This window comes from Psammomys obesus, unplaced genomic scaffold, assembly GCF_907164565.1.
Source record: "Psammomys obesus unplaced genomic scaffold, mPsaObe1.curated_primary_1811, whole genome shotgun sequence".
Lineage (NCBI taxonomy): Eukaryota > Metazoa > Chordata > Mammalia > Rodentia > Muridae > Psammomys > Psammomys obesus.
In genome coordinates this window covers 38,955,255-38,978,005 of record NW_026596073.1, presented here as the reverse complement: position 1 = coordinate 38,978,005, position 22,751 = coordinate 38,955,255, and positions in this window count along the sequence as shown.

Genomic DNA, 22,751 nt, shown 5'->3' with positions numbered 1-22,751 from the left:
ATCTTTTGTGTCTTTTAATCCACATAGCATATTTTTCTTTCTCATCAAAACTAGAAGTTGAACCTAATATAGGAAATTGTACATTAAAGACTTTTGTGTCTAAACACTATACATATATGCTTTAGACAAAACTATTTTCTTTCTCTTTCCATTTACCATAAAATGAATTGAAAATCGAGCTTAATAGTAAGCATAAAAATATATATGCAGCATTATGACAAAAGAGGGCAGATTTTAATACTCCAATTTATTTTTAAAGTAAAAACATATATATACATTTATTAATACTACTCAATTTTCTCATAAATAATGTTTTGAAAAGTCTTGATTTTGATTTTTCCATCACATATCTTTGTCTATGAAAAATATAAATTACTTAAAAATCCATAAAACTAATTTAAAATAATCTCTTCTTAGACATTTTTTATTTATTATTAGTTACATTTTATTAACTCTGTATCCCAGCTGTATCCAGCTCCCTTATTCCCTCCCAATCTTATCCTGCCTCCCTCAGCTCCTTCCTGCCCCTTTCCAAGTCCACGGGTTGGGGAGGACCTCCTCCCCTTTCGTCTGGCCCTGTTTTATGAGGTATCTTCAGGACTGGCTGCAAAGTCCTTCTCTGTGACCTAACAGGACTGCTCCTCCCTTGGGGGGGGGGGGGGCAAAGAGCCTGCCGTTGAGTTCCTGTCAGAAATAGTCCCTGTTCCCCTTACTATGGGAAACCAATTGGTTATTGAGCTACCACGAGCTTCGTCTGAGCAAAGGTTCTAGGTTATATCCATACATGGTCTTTGGTTGGAGAAACAGTTTCAGAAAAAAAAAACCCATGCCCAGATATATTTGGTCCTTGTGGAGCTCCTATCCTTTCCACATCATACTAACTCCCCTTCTGCCGAAGGTTTGGGAATCTTAATGAGAGATATCTGTAACAATATTTTCCTACAAACTATATATGCTTTTGATAATGTCATCAGAAAATATAGATATTTTCCAAAATACTTCATTTTGAATGTTTCCTAATTTCAAAAACTTTAGTAATTTGCACAAATTATAAAATTATATATATATATATATGTATGTATATAAGTAGGTTGTTGATTTAATTTATTTTATCTTATTATGAAGAAGAACAGATATGCATGGCCTTGAACTCATAGAGATCCACCAGTCTTTGCCTCTGAGTGCTGGGATTAGAGACATGTGCTACATGCTCAGCCTTTAGCTTCTTTTTTAATGTTTCTAAATAATGAAATTGAAATTACAATTAGCAGAATGAATTTATGGTGTTAGTATTACTGTTGTTTTGAATGGCGGATCAGCTCCCACTAAAAACAGTTTGATCTCTGAAGTTTGGGCATATGCATACCTTTAATAGAGCCTCAAAATTCTGGTATAAAAGCAATATTAAAAAAAAAATGTACCAGGGTTTTTCTGTATAGCCTTTGCTGTCCTTGAACTCTGTAGACCTGACTGGCCTCAAAGTCAGTGGTCTGCCTGCCTTAACCTCATGACTGTTGGGACCAAAGCTTTGTGTCACCAATGCCCAACACATTATAAAGCTTTAGTTGCATTAAACTCAAGTCTATATTCATCAAGTAAAAGTATTTCAGGTTTTAAAATCTCCCTTTTATTTCCTAGGATTCCCTGCACTCCGCCCAAAGTTTGGTTGTGAGTCTCAGCATCTGCTTTGATAACACTGCTGGGTAGAGTCTTTCAGAGGCCCTCTGTGGTAGGCTCCTGTCCTGTTTCTTGTTTTCTCCTTCTTCCAATGTACATCCCATTTGTCTTTCTAAGTGAGGATTGATCATCTTATCCAGGGTAACAGAACCAAAAAATATGGACACAGAGGTCTTTTTGAGACTGATACTCCAACCAAGGACCATTCGTGAATATAACCTGGAACCCCTGCTGAGATGTAGCCCATGGCAGGCAGCTCAAGTGGGTTTCCTAGTAAGGGGAGTAGGGTCTGTCTCTGACATAAACTCAGTGGCTGGCTCTTCGATTACCTCCAGCTGAAGGAGGAGCAGGCTTTCCAGGCCACAGATGAAGACAGTACAGGCAGCCCTAATGTGACCTGATAAGCTAGGGCCAGATGGAAGGGGAAGAGGACCTCCCCTATCAGTGAACTTGGAGAGGGGCATGGGAGGAGATGAGGAAGGGAGAGTGGGATTGGGAGTGAATGAGGGAAGAGACTACAAGTGCAATAAAAAATAAATAAACTGTAATTAATACAAAAATTAAAATTAAAAAAAGTATTTCAGAATCCACCAGGTCTTTAGGAAATGACAACAGAGAAAGGCTACCTTTCTATTTGATTTTTTATAATTTATTTGTTTTTATTTTATGTTCATTGGTGTTTTGCCTATATGTATGTCTGTGGGCATCATATGCTGGAGTTACAGACAGTTGCAAACTGCCAGGTAGGTCCTGGGAATTGAACCCGGGTACTCTGGAAGAACACCCAGTGCTCTTAACTGTTAAGCCATCTCTCTAGTTCCCACATAACTCTCTTCATAATGTGATGTTTCTTCCTACAGTAAGTTGAGAAAATTATCCTAGTTGATAGCACAAGATAATAAATTTCATCTTAGCTGATATGCATAATAAGGCCCTAAATAGATTGTTAAAGAATCACTGCCAGTGATCATGGCAGGTTGTGCTTTGAAATCCCTAGACACAAATTTATCCTCTGATTTGACAACAATCATGAAACCACTTAAGACAATTTTACTTGTTATTAGTATATCTTGTACTTTTTCCCTGAATCTGCATCAGTTTTTCAAGATCTTTCTCCTTCTCACGATTCTTTGTGTGTGTGTATCTGAAAATAGAAATTTTAAATAAAATAGAGTCACATTATTCCAGTCCCCAACTGCTTCAAAACCAACCTGCCTACACTCATATCAAAACCCACGGTCTTTCTTTTTCTCATTTGAAAACAAATAGGAAACTAAAGACTAGAAAATAAATACACTAAGATTAAATAAAAGGAGACAAACAAAAATAGGATAAATGAAACAAACAGAAGAAAAAAACAAATATAAAACTTGTTGACACAGAGACATTTTTGTTTACACAAACAAATCCCATAACAACACAGAATTAGAAAACATCATTTATACTTGACGGATGTAGAAGATTAAAACAGAAAAATGTCTTAACAAAATCTTCTTAAGCAAAGTTGCCAGTGATTTCAGTTTGTGATTGTCATGTACTGACTGGGCATTTGGACATATCTTTAAGAGTGACTCGTATCCCCAATGAGATTTTATTGGAGAGAACTAAAGTTTCATCTGTGATTGGTTATCAGTTGCAGATATCTTCTGAGTCAAGAAGGGGAACTTGTGGCCACATCTCTTCTCATTGGTTGTAGTCCATCTGGCACAGAACCCTGCATTCCCTGTGCATGCTGCCACAGCCTGGGTGAGTTCCTACGTAAATCTGTCCTGCTGTGTTTAGAAGGCCTTTTATTGTTGGTGATTTCCATCCACATTGGGTCTTACTTTATAATATTTCCATCTCCTCTTTTGCAGGAGTCCCTGGGCACTGAGGAGCAGGATTTGATGGTGACATTCCATTTAGGATGGAATGTACAGAAGTCTCTCTCTCTCTCTCTCTCTCTCTCTCTCTCTCTCTCTCTCTCTCCACATTGTCCAGCTGTGAATGGATCTCTTTGATTTACTTATCAATGCTGAGATAACAAGCAATGCCTACATCAATCAATGATACATGGGTTCTGGGAACTTCTGTGTCTTTATATATAAATCAAGTGCTCTAACAAATGAATTGTTTCCCAAACATTCTCTTTCTATGAGTCAAATTGCTGTCTGATGCTGGAGAGGTTGTAGAGAAAGGAGCACCCTCTTCGACACTGGTGGGAATATAAACTTGTACAACCACTCTGGAAATCAATCTGGCACTTTCTCAGACAATTAGGAATAGTGCTTCCTCAAGATCCAGCCATACCCCTCCCAGGCATATATCAAAAAGATGCTCAAGTACACAATAAGAAAATTTGATCAACCATGTTCATAGCAGCTTTATTTGTAATAGCCAGAATCTGGAAACAACCCAGATGTCCCTCAACAGAGGAATGGATACAGAAATTGTGGTACATCTACTCAATGGAATATTACTCAGCAATAAAAAAAAAAAAAAAAAAAAAAAGGAAATCATGAAATTTGCCGGTAAATGGTGGGAACTGGAAAAGATCATCCTTAGTGAGCTTAGTGAGCTGACCCAGGAGCAGAAAGACACACAGGGCATATCATCAATCATAAGTAGATATTACATATATGATATAGGATAAACATACTAAAATCTGTACACCTAAAGAAACTAATCAAGAAGGAGGACTCTGGCTAAAATGCTCAATAACCATTCAGGAAGGCAAAGAGGATGGACATCAGAAGAAGGAGAAAACAGGGAACAGGACAGCAGCCTGCCACAGAGGGCCTCTGAAAGTCTTTACCCTGTAGGATATCAAAGTAGATGCTGAGACTTTTAAACAACCCTTAGGGAGAGTACAGGGATCTTATGAAAAAAGTGGGAAATAGTAAGATCTGGAGAGGACAGGAGCTCCACAAGGAGAACAACAGAACCAAAAAAAAAAAAAAATCTGGGCACAGGAGTTTTTTCTGAGACTGACAATCCAACCAAGGATCACTTGTGGAGATAACCTAGAACCCCTGCACAGATGTAGCCCATGGCAGTTCAGTGTCCAAATGGGTTCCATTGTAATGGGAACAGGGACTATCTCTGACATGAACTGACCAGCCCTCTCTTTGATTACCTTCCCTTGAGGGTGAAGCAGTCTTACTAGGCCACAGAAGACAATGCAGCCACTCCTGAGGAGACCTTCTTGAATAGGATCAGAAGGATAGGAAGAACTCCCCTATCAGTAGACTTGGGGAGGGGCATGGATGGAGCAGGAGGAGGGAGGGTAGGGTTGGGAGGGGAGGTGGGAGGGAGCTACAGGGGGGATACAAAGTGACTAAAATGTAATTAATAAAAATTAAAATTAAAAAATTAAAAAATACAAATTGATCTGTTCAGTCACACAAGATTAGCACCCTTATTCTGATCCTTCATAAACTAAGCCTGATTGATCTTCATGAATTCCAGCAAGGCAACCTAAGTAAAAAATTCTATTTTGAGCTGTGATGTATTCAAAGTATCATTTAGATTCACTAACATTATTTCCAGTAATAATCCCAGGTAACAAGCATAGGATTTATGAACACACAAGTATTTTTGAATTAGGTTTCTGCCCTTACCCTAAGATTTCTAATTATGTACATGAATGTACCCTATAACCTGACAAGTATCTATCTGAAACAGGAGACATTTGTGCTCCCATGCATTTTAGATAAATGAAACATGAGTTGCACTTGTGTGTAGAGATTATTTTCATTTAAACTAAACACTCTTGGAGCTGCAGAGATGTGATTCAGTTAGTGAAGGACTTGCAACACCAGTGTAAAGAGCTGAATTCAACCTTCAGTGTCCATGGGAAAAATCAAGAGAAAAGAAGGAGAAAACCGGGGGTGAGGAGTTGCTTGCAGTCAAGTCACTCTACACAAGTCAGTGAACTCCACGCAAACTCCAAAAATATGCACATGCAGCTGCAGGTGGTTGTGAATTTTATACAAACAACACACATATGAACATACAATTACAAAAATTAAGCAATGAACACTTAAAATATTTCTTATATAAGTGAATTACATCAACAAAATATATATATAGAATTCACATGTATGCACACATGTCATCAAAGAGGAAGCATCTCATATATTTGTGAACTGTGGGAAAAATTAACATAATCATTTCTGAGAAAAAAATATATTACATATAGGTCAAATTTTGTTCATGGCCAACATGCAGTGGGTTAAAAGGACATAAGTAATAGAAGAAAAAGCATTCCAGAATGAATAAACCTACTTCTGAAAAATTCCCTCTAGAGCTGCATAAAAGCTAGGATTGGATAAGAATGAGTCATTCTAGAAAGGAGGTTATTCAATTGGTTTCCCATAGTAAGGGGAACAAGGACTATTTCTGACAGAAATTCAATGGCAGGCTCTTTGGCCTCCCCACCCCCCAAGCAAGGAGCAGTCCTGTTAGGCCACCAAGGAGTACATTGTAACCAGTCCTGAAGATACCTGATAAAACTGGGTCAGATGAAAGGGGAGGAGGTCCTCCCCAATCTGTGGACTTGGAAAGGGGCAGAGGGAGGAAGGGGGTGTGGGGTTGGGAGGGAATGAGGGAGTGTGATACAGAGTTAACAAAATGTAACTAATAATAAAAAGAAAGAAAGAAAGAAAGAAAGAAAGAAAGAAAGAAAGAAAGAAAGAAAGAAAGAAAGAAAGAAAGAAAGAAAGAAAGAAAGAAAGGAGGTTATTGTATCTAAATACAAAAAATACAAAGTAGCATTTGTATTTTTTATTTATTTATTTTGCATTTTTTTATTTTATTAATTACACTTTATTCATTTTGTATCCTCCCATAAGCTCCTCCCTCCTCCCCTCCCAATCCCACCCTCCCTGCCCTTTCTGCATGCATGCCACTCCCCAAGTCCACTGCTAGGGGAGGTTCTCCTCTCCTTTCTGGTCTTAGTCTATCAGTTCTCATCAAAAGTGGCTGCATTGTCCTCTACCATGGCCTGGGAATGCTGCTCCCCCCTCAAGGGGAGGTGATCAAAGAGCAGGCCAATCAGATTATGTCAGAGGCAGTCCCTCTTCCCATTACTATGTAACCCACTTGGACACTGAACTGCCATGGGCTACATCTGTGCAGGAGTTCTAGGTTATCTCCAAGAATAGTCCTTGGTTGGAGTATGAGTCTCTGGGAAGTTCCCTGTGTTCAAATTATCTTGTTCTGTTGCTCTCCTTGTGGAGTTCCCGTCCCCTCCCGCTCTTACTACTTCCCACTTCTTACATAAAATTCCATTCACTCTGCCCATCAGTTGTCCATCAGGCTCAGCATCTGCTTTGACAGTCTATACTGCAGAGGCTTTCAGAGGCCCTCTGTGGCAGGTTCCAAGGTTGTTACTCTTTTCTTCTGGCTTTCAGAGGCCCTCTGTAGCAGGTTCCGAGGTTGTTTCCTATTTTCTTTTTCTCCTGATGTCCATCCTCTTTGCCTTTCAGGATGGGGATTAAACATTTTAGTTAGGGTCCTCTCTTTTGCTTAGTTTGTTTAGATGTACAGATTTTAATGGGTTTATTCTATGTTGCATGTTTATATGAGTGAGTATATACCATGCGTGTCTTTTTGCTTCTGGGACAACTCACTCAGGATGATCCTTTCCAGGTCCCACCATTTACCTGCAAATTTCATGATTTCCTTATTTTTCTTTGCTGAGTAATACTCCATTGTATAGATGTACCACAGTTTCTGCATCCATTCTTCAGTTGAGGGGCATCTGGATTGTTTCCAGCTTCTGGCTATTACAAATAAAGCTGCTACAAACATGGTTGAGCAAATGTCCTTTTTGTGTACTTGAGCCTCTTTTGGGTATATGCCTAGGAGTGGTATGGCTGGATCTTGAGGAAGCGCTATTCCTAGCTGTCTGAGAAAGCGCCAGATCGATTTCCAGAGTGGTTGTACAAGTTTACATTCCCATCAGCAGTGGAGAAGGGTTCCCCTTTCTCCACAACCTCTCCAGCATGTGTTGTCCCTTGAGTTTTTCATCTTGGCCATTCTGATGGGTGTAAGGTGAAATCTCAGGGTTGTTTTGATTTGCATTTCCCTAATGGCTAATGAGGTTGAGCATTTCTTTAAGTGCTTCTCTGCCATTCAATATTCCTCTACAGAGAATTCTCTCTTTAGCTCTGTTCCCCATTTTTTTTTTAGTGGATTACTTGTATGTTGCTCTTCAGCTTGTTTATTTCTTTATATATATTGGATATGAGTCCTCTGTCAGATAAAGGGTTGGTGATGATTCTTTCTCAATCTGTAGGCAGTCGCTTTGTTTTAAAGATGTTGTCCTTTGCTTTACAGAAGCTTTTCAATTTCATGAGGTCCCATTTATTGATTGTTGCTCTTAGAGCCTGTGCTGTTGGTGTTCTGTTCAGGAAGTTTTCTCCTGTACCAATGAGTTCTAGGGTATTCCCCACTTTTTTTTCTAGCCGATTTAGAGTATCTGGTTTTATGTTGAGGTCTTTGATCCACTTGGACTTCAGTTTTGTGCAGGGTGATAAGTATGGATCTATTTTCATTTTTCTACATGTACACATCCAGTTGGACCAACATCATTTGTTGAAGATGCTATCTTTTTTCCATTGAATGATTTTGGCATCTTTGTCAAAAATCACGTGTCTGTAAGTGTGAGGGTTTATTTCTGGGTCTTCTGTTCGATTCCAGTGATCCACCATTCTGTTTCTATGCCAGTACCATGCAGTTTTTATAACTGTTGCTCTATAGTACAGCTTGAGATCAGGGATGGAGATACCTCCAGAAGATCTTTTATTGTAGAGGATTGTTTTAGCAATTCTCGGTTTCTTGTTATTCCATATGAAGTTGAGAATTTTTCTTTGAGGTCTGTAAAGAATTGTGTTGGCAATTTGATGGGAATTGCATTAAATCTGTAGATTGCTTTTGTTAAGATGGCCATTTTTACTATGTTAATCCTGCCAAGCCATGAGCATGGGAGATGTTCCATCTTCTCATATCTTCCTCTAATTCTTTCTTCAGAGACTTGAAATTTTTTTCATACAAGTCTTTGACTTGCTTGATTAGGGTTACACCAAGGTACTTTATGTCATTTGTGGCTATTGTGAATGGTGTTGTTTCTCTAATTTCTTTCTCAGCCCTTTTGTCTTTTGTATACAGGAGTGCTACTGAATTTTTTGAGTTAATTTTGTATCCGGACACTTTGCTGAAGGTGTTTATCAGCTGTAGGACTTCCCTGGTAGAGTTTTTGGGGTCACTCATGTATACTATCATATCATCTGCAAATAGTGATAGTTTGACTTCTTCCTTTCCCATCTGTATCCCCTTGATCTCCTTCAACTGTCTTATTGCTCTAGCAAGGACTTCCAGCACTATGTTGAAGAGATATGGAGAGAGTGGGCAGCCTTGTCTTGTCCCTGATTTCAGTAGGATTGCTTTAATTTTCTCTCCATTGAGTTTGATGTTGGCTATAGGCTTGCTGTATATCACCTTTTCTGTGTTTAGATATGTGCCTTGTATCCCTGATCTCTCCAGTACTTTAAACATGAATGGATGTTGGATTTTGTCAAATGCTTTTTCAGCATCTAGGGAGATTATCATGTGGTTTTTTTTCTTTCAGTTTGTTAATATGGTGGATCACATTGATGGATTTCCGTATATTGAACCACCCCTGCATACCTGAGATGAAGCCTACTTGGTCATAGTGGATAATATCTTTGATGTGTTCTTGGATTCAGTTTGCAAGTATTTTGTTAAGTATTTTTGCATCAATGTTCATAAAGGAGATTGGCCTGAAATTCTCTTTCTTTGTTGAGTCTTTGTGAGGTTTAGGTACCAAGGTGACTGTGGCTTCATAGAATGAGTTTGGTAATGTTTCTTCTGTTTCTATTTTGTGGAATAGTTCGAAGAGAATTGGAGTTAGCTCTTCTTTGAAGGTCTGATAGAATTCTGCACTTAAGCCATCTGGTCCTGGGCTTTTTTTGGATGGGAGACTTTTGATGACTGCTTCTAATTCTTTGGGGGATATAGGACTATTTAATTGATTTACCTGGTCCTGATTCAGCTTTGGTAAGTCAAATTGATCAAGAAAATTGTCCATTTCATTTAGATTTTCAAATTTTGAGGCATATAGACTTTTGAAGTAAGTCCTAATGATTATTTGGATTTCCTCAGTGTCTGTAGTTATGTCCCCCTTTTCATTTCTGATTTTGTTGATTTGGGTGGTGTCTCTCTGCCTTTTAGTTAGCTTGGCTAAGGGTTTGTCGATCTTGTTGATTTTCTCAAAGAACCAGCTCTTAGTTTCATTGATTCTTTGAATTGTTTTATTTATTTCTAATTGATTGATTTCAGCCTGAGTTTGATTATTTCCAGCCTTCTACTCCTTTTTGGTGTGTCTGCTTCTTCTTTTTCTAAGTTTTTTAAGTGGGCCATTAAGTTGTTTGAATGAGCTGTCCCGAATTTCTTCTTGAAGGCACTTAGTGCTATGAACTTTCCTCTTAGCACTGCTTTCATTGTGTCCCACAAGTTAGGGTATGTTGTGTCTTCATTTTCATTGAGTTCTAGAAAGGCTTTAATTTCTTTCTTTATTTCTTCCCTGACCCAGCTGTCATTTAGTAACAAGTTGTTCAGTTTCCATGTGTTTGTAGGTTTTTTGCTATGTTTGTTGTTGTTGAAGTCCAGCTTTATTCCATGGTGATCAGACAGGATACAAGGGATTATTTCAGTCTTCTTGTATCTGTTGAATCTTGCTTTGTGACCAACTATATGGTCTATTTTGGAGAAGGTTCCATGAGGTGTTGAGAAGAAGGTAAATTCTTTTGTGTTTGGGTATAAAGTTCTGTAAATGTCTGTGAGGTCCATTTGATCCATGACCTTAGTCAGAGATATTGTTTCTTTGTTTAATTTCTGTTTTGTTGACCTGTCCTTTGTTGAGAGTGGGGTGTTGAAGTCTCCCACTATTAATGTGTGGGGATCTATATGTGGTTTAAATTTTATCAATGTTTCTTTTACAAATGTGGGTGCTCTTGTATTTGGGGCATAGATGTTCAGGATTGTGATGTCTTCCTGGTGGAATTTTCCCTTGATGAGTATGAAGTGTCCTTCCTCATCTCTTTTTATTAATTTTGGTTGAAAGTCTATTTTATCAGATATTAGAATGGCTACTCCTGCTTGTTTCTTGGGTCCATTTTCTTGGAAAGTCTTCTTCCAACCTTTTACCCTCAGGTAATGTCTATCTTTGTGCCTTCAGTGTTTTTCTTGTATGCAACACATTGCTGGGTTTTGTTTATGTATCCACTCTGTTAATCTGTGTCTTTTTTACTGGAGAGTTGAGTCCATTGATGTTGAGAGAGATTAATGACCAGTGGCTGTTAGATCCTTTGATTTTGATGTTGGCTGTGTTCATAAGGTTGTGTGCTTAGTTGTTTTTTGTTTTAGTGTAGTAAGGTTAATTATTTCCTGTGTTTTCTTGACAGAAGCTAATTTTCTTGGGTTGTATTTTCCCTTCCAGTGTCTTCTGTAATGCTGGATTTGTGTATAGGTATTGTTGAAATTTGTTTTTGTCGTTGAATATCTTGTTTTCTCCGTCTATGAGGACTGAGAGTTTTGCAGGGTATAGTAGCCTGGGTTGACATCTGTGTTCTCTTAGGGTCTGCATGATATCTGTCCAGGCCCTTCTGGCTTTCATAGTTTCTGTTGAAAAGTCAGGTGTGATTGTAATGAGTTTGCCATTATATGTTACATGGCCTTTTTCCCTTGCACCTTTTAGTATTTTTTCTTTGTTCTGTAAACTTACTGTTTTGATTATTATGTGGCGGGAGGATTTTCTTTTCGGTCAAATTTGTTGGGTGTTCTGTAGGCCTCATGTATCCTTATTGGCTTCTCCTTTAACTAGGGGAAATTTTCTTCAATGATTTTGTTGAAAATATTTTCTGGGCCTTGGAGAAGGGAGTCTTCTTTTTCCTCTATACCTATTATTCTTAGGTTTTGTCTTTTCATATTGTCTTGGATTTTTTAGACAGTCTGTGTCAGGAATTTTTTGGATTTAACATTTTCTTTGACAGATACATCGATTTCTTCCATTGTATCTTCTACACCTGAGATTCTTTCTTCCATTTCTTGTATTCTGTTGGTTATGCTTACCTCTGTAGTTCCTGTTTTCTTCCCTAAATTCTTCCTCTACATTATTTCCTCCATTTGTGTTTTCTTTAATTTTTCTAGTTCTGTCTTCAGGTTTTGAGTTGTTTTGTTTACTTCCTTCACCTGTCTTCTTGTATTTTCCTCTCTTTCTTTTAGTTCCTTCAACTCTGTCTCTTTGATTTCTTTCAGTGATTTAATTATTTCTTCTCTGAAGGCCACAAGCTGTTTGGCTGCATCTTCCCGTATTTCTTCACGGATGGCCATAATCTGCTTGTCTTTAACTTCCTCCATTTCTTTATGGATAGCTATGATCTGTTTGGTTTTATCTTCCTCTAATTCTTTACGCATTTTATTCGTTTCCTCTATTATCCTCTTCATCAGCATAGATGTAAGGTCATCTTCTTGATTTTCTATTATGCTGCATTGTCCAGGGCTGTTCGCCTCTGGATGGCTGGGTTCTGGAGATGCCATATTGCTCTGTCTTTTGTTGGTTGAGCTTTTACGCTGACCTCTACCCATTGGGCTGATTTAGGTGTTGGCTGTTAGTTTCTGTGCTTCTTGGAGTCCTGAGATAGGGAGAATCCCCTTGGCTGGAAGATGATTTTTCCTGAAGGAGTCCTTCTGTGCTTTTTGGTTATGGTCACTGTATGGCCAGTGTTTCTCAGGAGTTGCCACTGCTCACCTCAGGTTTATAGCCCTGAGTACTAGCTGTGGTCTTTGTTAGGTGGGGGGGATCTCCTCTTACCCATAGAAGTTCTCAAGACAGCTGCCCCACTGCTGGTTTTCTTGTTATAAATTTAGTGTGCTGCTGCTCACTAAATTTCCAGGTACAGTCCTCTTGAAGAACCTACTGATTCCCTAGCTGTGGGGTTTTCTCCCAACAGGGAAACTCAGTCTGTTATCCTGGGGCACACAGTTCTGTCCGGGAAAGTGAGAGGTGCACTCAGCAAGTCTCTGGGCCAGAGGCTGAGTGCTCCGCTCTGGGCCTGTAGGATGTGCACCTAGGTTGAGTTGGTGCCTGGGGGCACTGCTCTGGTCTGGAGGCTGAGTGCCTCACTCTGGACCAGAAGCTGTGTGTCCCTGTCTGGGATGACGGCTGCAGGCACTGCTCTGGTCCAGACGCTGTGGGTGCAGCCCTCTTGAAGGACCAGAGATTTCCACAGTTTTGACAGTCTAGCTAGGGATAACTGGTTGATCCTTGGCACAGTATCTGAGGGCTGCTGTAATGGCTCTCTGGTTTTTGTAGGTCTGAGGATGCAGCTGTGTGTCCCAGTGCCCTACAGGAGCTCAATAATGGAGGCTGAGCACAGTATTCCTGCCTGCATTAGAGCCTAGCGTCTGCGTGAATCCAGGGAGTCTTTTGGTCTGGGTGTCCTAAGCGTTAGAGCTGATGATCCCCTCCGCTGGGGGTTTCCTCCTGCCAGAGACACGCAGTCTTTGCTTTGGGGGCCGCTGTTCTGTCTGGGGTGGCGAGTAGAACCCACAGGCACAGATGCCAGCTTGTGGCTCCACCTTTCTGGCCGTTCGGAGCCTTGGCTGCTGCTTAAACTGGGTAATTTTCCCTAGACTGTTTTGGGGTGGGGGTGTCAGCTGAGTCCTCTGAGATCAGACCAGCCATTTCCCTCCCGTGGGTTTGCACCTGCCAGTGAAACACAGTCTCTGGTGCCTGGTGCCCTAGTGCCCACAGTTCTATTTGAGGCGGCGAATCAGGCATGCAGGCAGGGCTCCCTGCAGGCGCCTGGGTCCTGGCTCTGGCTCCAGGCTGGCTCTTGGGGCACCCTCGGAACCCGAGTCTTTCCCAGGGGATGTCTGGGTGACCTGAGGTCAGTCCCAATAGTTTCCTGCTCCTGCTCCGTGAGGTTATCTCTCGACTGGGAAATCCAGTCTGTGATGTTGTGGGCCCACAGTTCAGTCTGAGACAGTGACCAGATCACACTAGCGTGTAGCTCTGGGCTGGCGACCAAGCGCCTGGCGGAACCAGGATCCCTTCCAAGGTTTAGCCGGGTGAGTTAAAGCTGATTGAATCCCCCACCGTGGGGTGTCCTCTCACCTGTGAAACACAATCACTTGTGTTTTATGGCCGTGAGTTCTGATTGCTGGTCACTGTGCCAATCCTGCTGTGCTGCTCCTCAGAATGAGAGTCCTCCTGGTGCTGCCATCTTGCCCCACCCCCTAGCATTTGTATTTGTGCCATTTAATTGAGTATCAAAGTCCCACCATTCAATAAATATTCATTGTGAAGATGTTTATAATAGATATTGAATGAATTGAATATCATTTTGTTTCGAAGTTCATCTCATGAAAATTTTTCACAATATATTCTAGTTTTAATATCCTTTTTATTGACTTAAATATTTGTAATTTATTCTGACTGCTTATTAGATTAAATATTTTAGATCATATTGGCAATGTTGTACAACCTAAAATAATGAATGTGGATTTAAAATCTCTCTCTTTTTATCTAATAACAGATATTGCATTTTTTCTCCATTTTGAAGTATTAAGCTTATATGGAAATAAGGGAATACCAGCTAACTATTGTGTGGAAGTATAATTGGCTGGAATGTAGAAAGCTAACATGGATCAAAGCTCCAAACTTTGTGTTCAATGCCTTTGACCATCTCTCTTCATGTTCAAAAAAAAATGATCATACTGAGAAAACATCAGGGGAAGAACATTTAGATAGCCTGAAAGTAAATAAAATCTCTAGTAATGTAAGGTTTTGGCAATAGGCTTGCTGTATATTGCTATTACTATATTTAGGTATGTGCTGTATTTAGGTATATACTCTATTTAGGTATGTCACTAATCTCTCCAAAACTTTAAACTTGAATGGGTGTTGAATTTTGTCAAATTCTTTTTCGACATCTTAAGGAGATGATCATGTGGTATTTCTTTTATCAGTTTCTTTATATGGTGGATTATATTGATGGATTTTCATATGTTGAACCACCCCTGCATGCCTGGGATGAAGTCAACTTCATCGTCATGGATGGTATCTTTAATGTGTTCTTGGATTCAATTTGTGAGTCTTTTATTTAGTATTTTTTGTGTCAATGTTAACAACTGAGATTGGTCTGAATTCTCTTTCTCTATTGGGTCTTTGTATGGTTTAGGTATCAAGGTGATTGTGGCTTCATAAAATGAATTTGGTAATGATCCTTCTGTTTCTATTTTCCGGAATAGTTTGAAAAGTATTGGAGTTAGCTCTTCTTTGAAGGTCTGGTAGAATTCTGAACTGAAACCATCTGGATCTGGGTGGTGTTTTGTTTTGTTTTGTTTTGTTTTGTTTGTTTGTTTTGGTTTGGTTTGGTTTTTTGGATAGGAGACTTTTTAATGACAGCTTCTATTTACTTAAGGGATACGGAAGTATTTTATTTATTTGGCTGAAATTGATTTAGCTTTGGTAAATGGAATCTATCAAGAAAATTGAAAGAGAGAATGTTCACAAATGGTGCTGGTCTAACTGGATGTCTACATGTAGAAAAATGCAAATAAACGCCCTGGGGGTGCAGCCTTACCAGGCCATAGAGAAAGATGATACAGACAGACTTAATGAGACCTGATAGGCTAGGGTGAAAAACAAGGGGAGGAGTCCCTTTCAGTGGAAAGGGTACAGATGAACAAGAGTGATGGGGGGTGGGACTGAGAGGAGATGAGAGAGGGGGTTGCATCAGGGATACAAATGAATAAATTTGTAATAAATGTAATATAAATAAATATAAATATCACCCTGTATGAATTTAAAGTCCAAATGTATCAAAGATTTCGACATAAAACAATACACAGTAAATTTCTTAGAAGAAAAAGTGGGGAAGAGCCTTCATCTCATTGGCACTGGAAAGAACTTGTTGAACAGAACACCGACAGCACAGGCTTTAAGATCAACGATTAATAAATGGGACTACATGAAACTGAAAATCTCCTGTAAAGCAAAGGAAACTGTCATTAGAACAAAACTACAATCTATAGACTGAGAAAAGATCATCACCAACACTACATCTGACAGAGAGCTAATATACAGAATATATACAGAACTCAAGAAGTTTAACACCAACAAACCAAGTAATACAATTAAAAAATAGGGCACAGAGCTAAAAAGAGAATTCTCCACAGAAGAATATCAAATGACAAAGAAACACTTAAAGAAATGTTCACACACATCAGAATGGCTAAGCTCAAAAACTCAAATAATAACAAATACTTGAGAGAGGTTATGGAGAAAGGAGAAACCTGCTTCATTGCGGGTGGGAATGTAAACATATAAAACCAATTTGGAAATCATTCTGGCACTTTCTCAGAAAATTAGGAATAATGCTACCTCAAGATCCAGCTATACTACTCCTGGGCATATATCTGAAAGATGCTCCATCATGCAGCAAGGACATTTGCTCAACAATGTTCATAACAGCTTTATTCGTAATACCCAGAGTCTGGAAACAACCTAGATGGTCCCTTAACTGAGGAATAGACACAGAAATTGTGGTACATTTACACAATGGAATATAATTCAGTAAATAAAAACAAGGACATCATGAAATTTGCAGATAAACGTTTAGAACTATAGAATATTATCCCTAGTGAGGTAACCCAGAAGTAGAAAGACACACAGGGTATATACTCAATTATAAGTGGGTATTAGCCATATAATCTAGGAGAAACATACTAAAATCTATAGCCATAAAAAAGCTAAACAACAAAGAGTACCCTAGGGAAGAGGCTGAAACCTCACTCAAAAGGGCAAACAGGATAGACATTGGATGTAGGAGGAGACAATACAGGATAGGAGGCTTCAACAGAGGACCTCTGAAACATTCTACCCACCAGAGTATCGAAGGAGATGCAGACGCTCATAGCCAAACTTTGGGCAAAGTTCAGGAAATCTTATGGAAGAAGACGGTGGTAGAAAGACCCAGAGAGTATAAGAACTCCATAAAGAAAACAAAAGAGCCAAAAAATCTGGACCAAGGGGCATGTGGTCCTTTCATGGAAAGGACCTAGATCCCCAGTTCAGAGGAAGCCGGTAAGCTGCTCAGTTTCCAAGTGGGTTACTTGTAAGGAGTACAGGGGCTGTCTTTGACTAGAACTCAGTGGCTGGTTCTTTCATCACCCCTACAGAGGTGTAATCTTACCAGGCAGCAGAGAAAGATGATGTAGCCAGCCTTTATGAGAATTGATAGGCTAGGGTCAAACAGAAGGGGAGGAGTACCCTATCAGTGGACTAGGGAAAGGACATAGATAGAGAAGACAAATAGTGGGTGGTATGGAAGGAGATGAGGGAGGGGGCTGCATCGGGGCTACAAATGAATAATTTTGTAATAAATGAATAAATAAATAAATAAATAAATAAATAAATAAATAAATAAATAAATAAATAATGTTTTAAAAAAAACTAATAATAAACCAACAAGTGAGATATTTTAAATCTTGATGAAATGATTTGAAGAATTCCCTAGTAATGGGAAGAGGGACTGCCTCTGACATAATCTGATTGGCCTGCTCTTTGATCACCTCCCTTTGAGGGGGGAGCAGCCTTACCAGGCCACAGAAGATGGCAATGCAGCCACTCCTGATGTGATCTGATAGACTAAGATCAGAAGGAAGGAGAGGAAGACCTTCCCTATTAGTGGACTATGGGAGGGCATGTGTAAAGAAGGGGGAGGGATGGTGGGATCAGGTGGGGAGGAGGGAGGGGCTTATGGGGGGTACAAAGTGAATAAAGTGTAATTAATAAATGTTAAAAAATTTAAAAAAAGAAAGGTTAAGAAACGAAAACACCTATCTTTTTGAATTTGTGTTCCTTTGCTAGTTATGCAGCTGTGCTTATCTAGGTTGGAACCTAAAACACCTTAGACAAAGACAGTCTACAGATAGTTTTGTGTGTGTGTGTGTGTGTGTGTGTGTGTGCACTCGCGCGTGTGAGTGCATGTGTGTTTGTGTGTGTATTGGTGCACATGATGGGACAGAAGCCTGTGGAGTTGAGAAGTAAACATTGAATGTCTTCCTGTATTGCTCTCCCTGTTCTTATTTATTTTTGTCACTTTCACTAAACCTTGAACTCCCTATTATGTTACATGGACTATTTAGCAAGTCTCTGGGCTCTTCTGCTCTGTTTCTTCCCATGTCTGGAGTTGCTGGCTGTGGCTGACACAGTTGGACTTTACATGTCTCCTCTGAGTCTGAGCTCAGATCTTCATTCAACAGGTGCTTGACGATAGAGAGTCTGCCAAATCCTGCTATTTTCCTTAATACTTCATAGTCTAATCTGTTAAAAATGCAAGCTTGTATTTGCATACACGAATGCTGATATTTTCCCCAGGGAAAAAGGTTTTTATTTCTCTACTGAAAATTTGACAATTTAATATTAACTTAAGGCAGCAGGATTTTATGTCACTTTCTACCAGGCCACTAAAGCCAAGAAAATTTAACTTTATTCAACACTTGTGTTTTTTAAAAGGATAATGATTTCATCTAGTTAAAGCTGTCTGGGCCTACTTAGTTTACTTCAGAGAAGAAATTGCCTGTTCATTTATGATAAGATAATTTGTCACCTTGGAAATTAAATTATCCATCCCTGTTTACTTTGTGGAGGTTTGCTGCATAATACTGACTTGTTCTCTTAGCATATTTATATTTGAATACGCTGCTTTCTCTGAGAACATGTGTCGTTTAATCAAAGATAGTGAGGGAACTTAAACAGCACCAGGTTTTAGATCCTAATCAAAATTGAAACTGAGAAATTTATAAAATCACAAAGTAATAGGCCACTTGATATTACAATCTCAAAAGGATTTTCACATTGTTTTTTTAAAATAATTTATTCCACAACATACTGACTGAATTCTTAGTTAAAATAGGTTACAGTTTTTGATATTTGTTATTAGTTCATGTAACATTAAATGAGAAAAGAACATGAGATGCATTTTCTTTAATGACAATACAGATAAATATAAACAACTCCAATAAACAAAACTATACTAATTTTCAAGTTGTTCAAAAATTTTTGAAAAATATAACTATTTCATATTTCCTTATACTTTACCTATAACAGAACAAATGAAATATATGTTATGTAATACAAATTTATTTCATTTTTAAAAGCATAATAAACATTCTATATGTAGCTGGTTTTTCAAAAATAGGGATCAAAGCAGATGCTGAGAATTGCAATAAAACTTTTGGCACAGCACAGGGAATCTTACAGAAAAGTAGGATCCTGAGAGGAGAGGAGCTCTAGAAGACCAACAAGAGCCATCAAATCTAAGACCAAGGAGACCTGTAGAGAATGATGCTCCAACAAGGACCATGCATGGACAGGACCTAGGCCCCTGTTCAGAAGTAACCTATGGACAATTCAGTCTTCATGTGGATCTCCTAGTAAGAGATGCAGGAGCTGTCTCTGACATGGACTCTGTTGCCTACTCCTCAGTCACTTCCCCCTGGTGGAGCAGTTTTGCCAGGCCACAGAAGAAGACAATGTAGCCAGTCCTGATAAGACTAGATAGCCTGGGATCAGTTGATAGGAGAAGAGGGCTCTTCATTTCTGAGGATTAGGAGATGGAAAATGGGGGGAAAACAAGGGAGGATGGATCCAGAATGAGGTGAGGAGGGGGCTATAGTCTGTATATAAAGGGAATAAATTAAAAAAATAAATTTAAATTAAAAAGAAGAGAAAAACAATACACAAAATTTGTTATTTGAATGTTATAGAGAGAGACTGGGTGATTGAACAGGCAGTAAACTGGTCTGTCATCTCTTAGTTTTGGAAACTGTTTTCCTGCACTCCCTATGTAAGTATTAATTTTATTCTTTCTCAAGTCTCTGATGGGCTTGGAGACTAGATAGTTATTGTTTCACAGTTAGGCTTAAATTGTTTAGGATTTAAGAAATTGTTTTAAGGTATTGAAAGATGATTTTCAAGTGGAAAAGAAGACTATATGATAGAGAATGATTTAGGTACAACACTTTAGGCTCATCTAGATAGGACAGGTAGTATTTTCTTCTAGGTAGTAAAATACAATGAGCTAAATAAAGAAGATTAAGGGAGCTTGAAAGTCAAGAATTAAGTGTCTGCACTCATCCTGAAATACATGAAAATGTTAGTATACAATTGTCAAATATTAAAACTGCTGATTTTAAAGGTTTGTGTGGAAAGCAAATTTTCAAATATTGAATCTAATACCACAAAGTTAATTCATGTTGGAGTCACAATATGCATGTATATATAATTATATAAAATATGTATATATAATTATATAAAATGAATATTTTAAGATTCTTTTAAAATTTTACAATGATGGGAAAGTCATATAGTATCACCAGAAATCATATTTTAGAATCTGAGTTTTCATGTTTTCTCATACACTCATACTTCAAACGATATTCTCAGTACTGGGAAGAGGCATGATACTATATCTCTCCATCAGCTCTACAGATACATAATAAAATAAAATCAGGTCTTTGTTCAAAGATTATGCACATGTGTACGTACTGTATGTCTTCTAAAAACCTCTAAGGAAGACAATAGTGAACTTCAATAAACCCACAGAGACATGTATTAACTGTTGTTTTCAACTTAGGGTATTTTCAAAGTGTGACAGCATCGTTTTTGTATCATAATCTTAGAGAAACATTTGTGATCAATATAATTTTTTTTATGTTTCTCTTGATTCTGTTCAGTAGCATGCTTGGATTGAATTTCTTCTGCTTTTGGGTTATATTCTTTTTATTCATTTACTAAAAAAATAAAAAATTGCTTTGATTGTAAATTGTGCCAGGCATTGGGCTAAGAAATGAGGATAAAAGAATATGTAGTTTTGCTGTTACATCATTCTCCACTGACGTAAGTTCAAATACCTCACGTTGTATAGTACATCTCTGGTAATAGAAAATTACCCTTCTACCCAGTTCCATCTAACATGTACAGAAGATTTCTGTAATATGGGATTATAGGGATTATATTAAGCCTTGTTTAGTTAATGTAGTATTCTATACATTTTCTGTTAATCAATACAACAAAATTTCCCCATGCGATCCAATCAGCAAACAGGGACTCTGAGTTGGGAAGAGCCATTGATTGTGGGTACCAGTGATGGAGAGTGAGCATTGTGAATGAGTTGTAAAAAGAAAGAGAATGATGAAGGGGTAAAATGTTTATATTTTCCCCCAACTTGTGTGAAACAAGGCACCACACTTACACCATATTACTCTATCACTTTCAAGAATGAGTTTAGGGAGGACAATGATTCAAATAAATTAAATGAAGACAATGGTTTCTTCCTTTCTTTTTGACTTAATCCTTTATTTTAGAATGCCTACAAGATGTGCATCAGTGGGAGGGGCCAAGATGGTGACACCGGGAGAACACCTTGTCTGAGAAGCTGGACAACACACTCCATACAGCGACCAGGAGACTGAACTCTGGGCCCTAAAACAACAGCAATCAAACATGTTTCACAGGTGAGGGGAGGCTCCCACGACGTGGGAAGCCATCGGGTTCACTCTCGGCTGCCCAGCCAGAACCCGGAAGAGAAGCAGCAACGCAGGCTTTGGGTCCAGAAGCAGCAACGCAGGCTTTGGGTCTCCAGGCTGGTGCCGCAAGCCTGCTTGTCCCGATCAGTTTCCCAGGCTGATTTGTGGGCACAAAGGGGCCTAAGACTGGGAGTCCCAGTCGCAAAAAATCCCCACAGGGAAGGAAAGTTGCCAGACTGCTCACAGGTCACCCAGTCTTTCCCTGGAAGGTCTCTCCTACCACAGCGGGTACCTGCCACCATCACAACTGAGCTCCCGCCACGGGCTGATAGCAGCTGCATGCCCAGCTCAAAATCCCTACTCCCTCTTCAGAGGAGGCAGGAGGCGGCCAGCAGAATCTGCCACAGACCACATTGTCTGTACCCCAACCCGAGATCAGGGCTGAGAAAACCCAATCCTTTCGGGCACTCCCCTAAACACCGCCATCACCCTGCCGCAGCAGAACAGAAGGATAAAGAGGTGCACAGCGGCTTCACAGTGCCGGAACTCCAGTGCTGCCGGCCGCTCCTAGCAAACAAACTACAGCTCAGGATCTGGGACAGTGGTCATTCTACATGTCCTGAGATTCTCCTGGGTCCAGCGCAATAAGGTCTAGCAGCAAGTTCTATCACCGGCGCCCCCGCCCCCCCCCCCCCCCCGCAGAGAAACGCCACCAGCTCAGGATCGGACTGAGAAGCCCCAACCCCTGCTGGCACTCCCCTGAGAGCACCTCCATAAGCTTGACCTAGCAGAGGAGGTCAGAGGGGAAGGACAGAGAGGCAGCCTGCCAAGGACACAGCACCCTTTCTCCAGCTCACCCAGCAGCCACTAGCAGAGAAACCAAAGCTCTGGATCTGAGGACACTCAACCCTACCCGGTACTCTCTTGGGATCAGCAAACATAGATTCTACTGCTAGGCTGCTTCTGGCAGAGAGATCTGGGCCCAGGATCTGGGATTGAGTACACTCACCCTAACTCTTTCCCGCGCCACCCAGGGACCAGTCAACATAACCCCTCCTGGCAGAGGGAAAGGACAAAGAGGCAGCACACAGAAAAGGTGGACACCAAGTCCTGCAGCCACAGTGTCACAGAGCTGAATGTTAGCCTACCTGTGCACTTCCGCAACAGGACCAAAACAGAGAGTAGTGAGCAAAGGGAACCCCTGTGCATTCCAACTGGTCCTGCAAGAGAGTGAGTGAGCCTTCTAGGGAGAGATTGCCCCAGACCCAGGGCCTCTCCATAGAAGCAACCAGATGAGATCCCTGCCACCCACACTCCTAGTGTGGGCATCAGAGGGATTCTTGGGATAGCGACCCCAACATTGAAGCTTCTGCCTTGCGGGTACACCAGGGCAATCCAGGCAAACAATCCCTGGATCTCAGTCAGAACTACATAATAGTGGCTTGCAGGCCACTGCAATAGTCAGACAATCC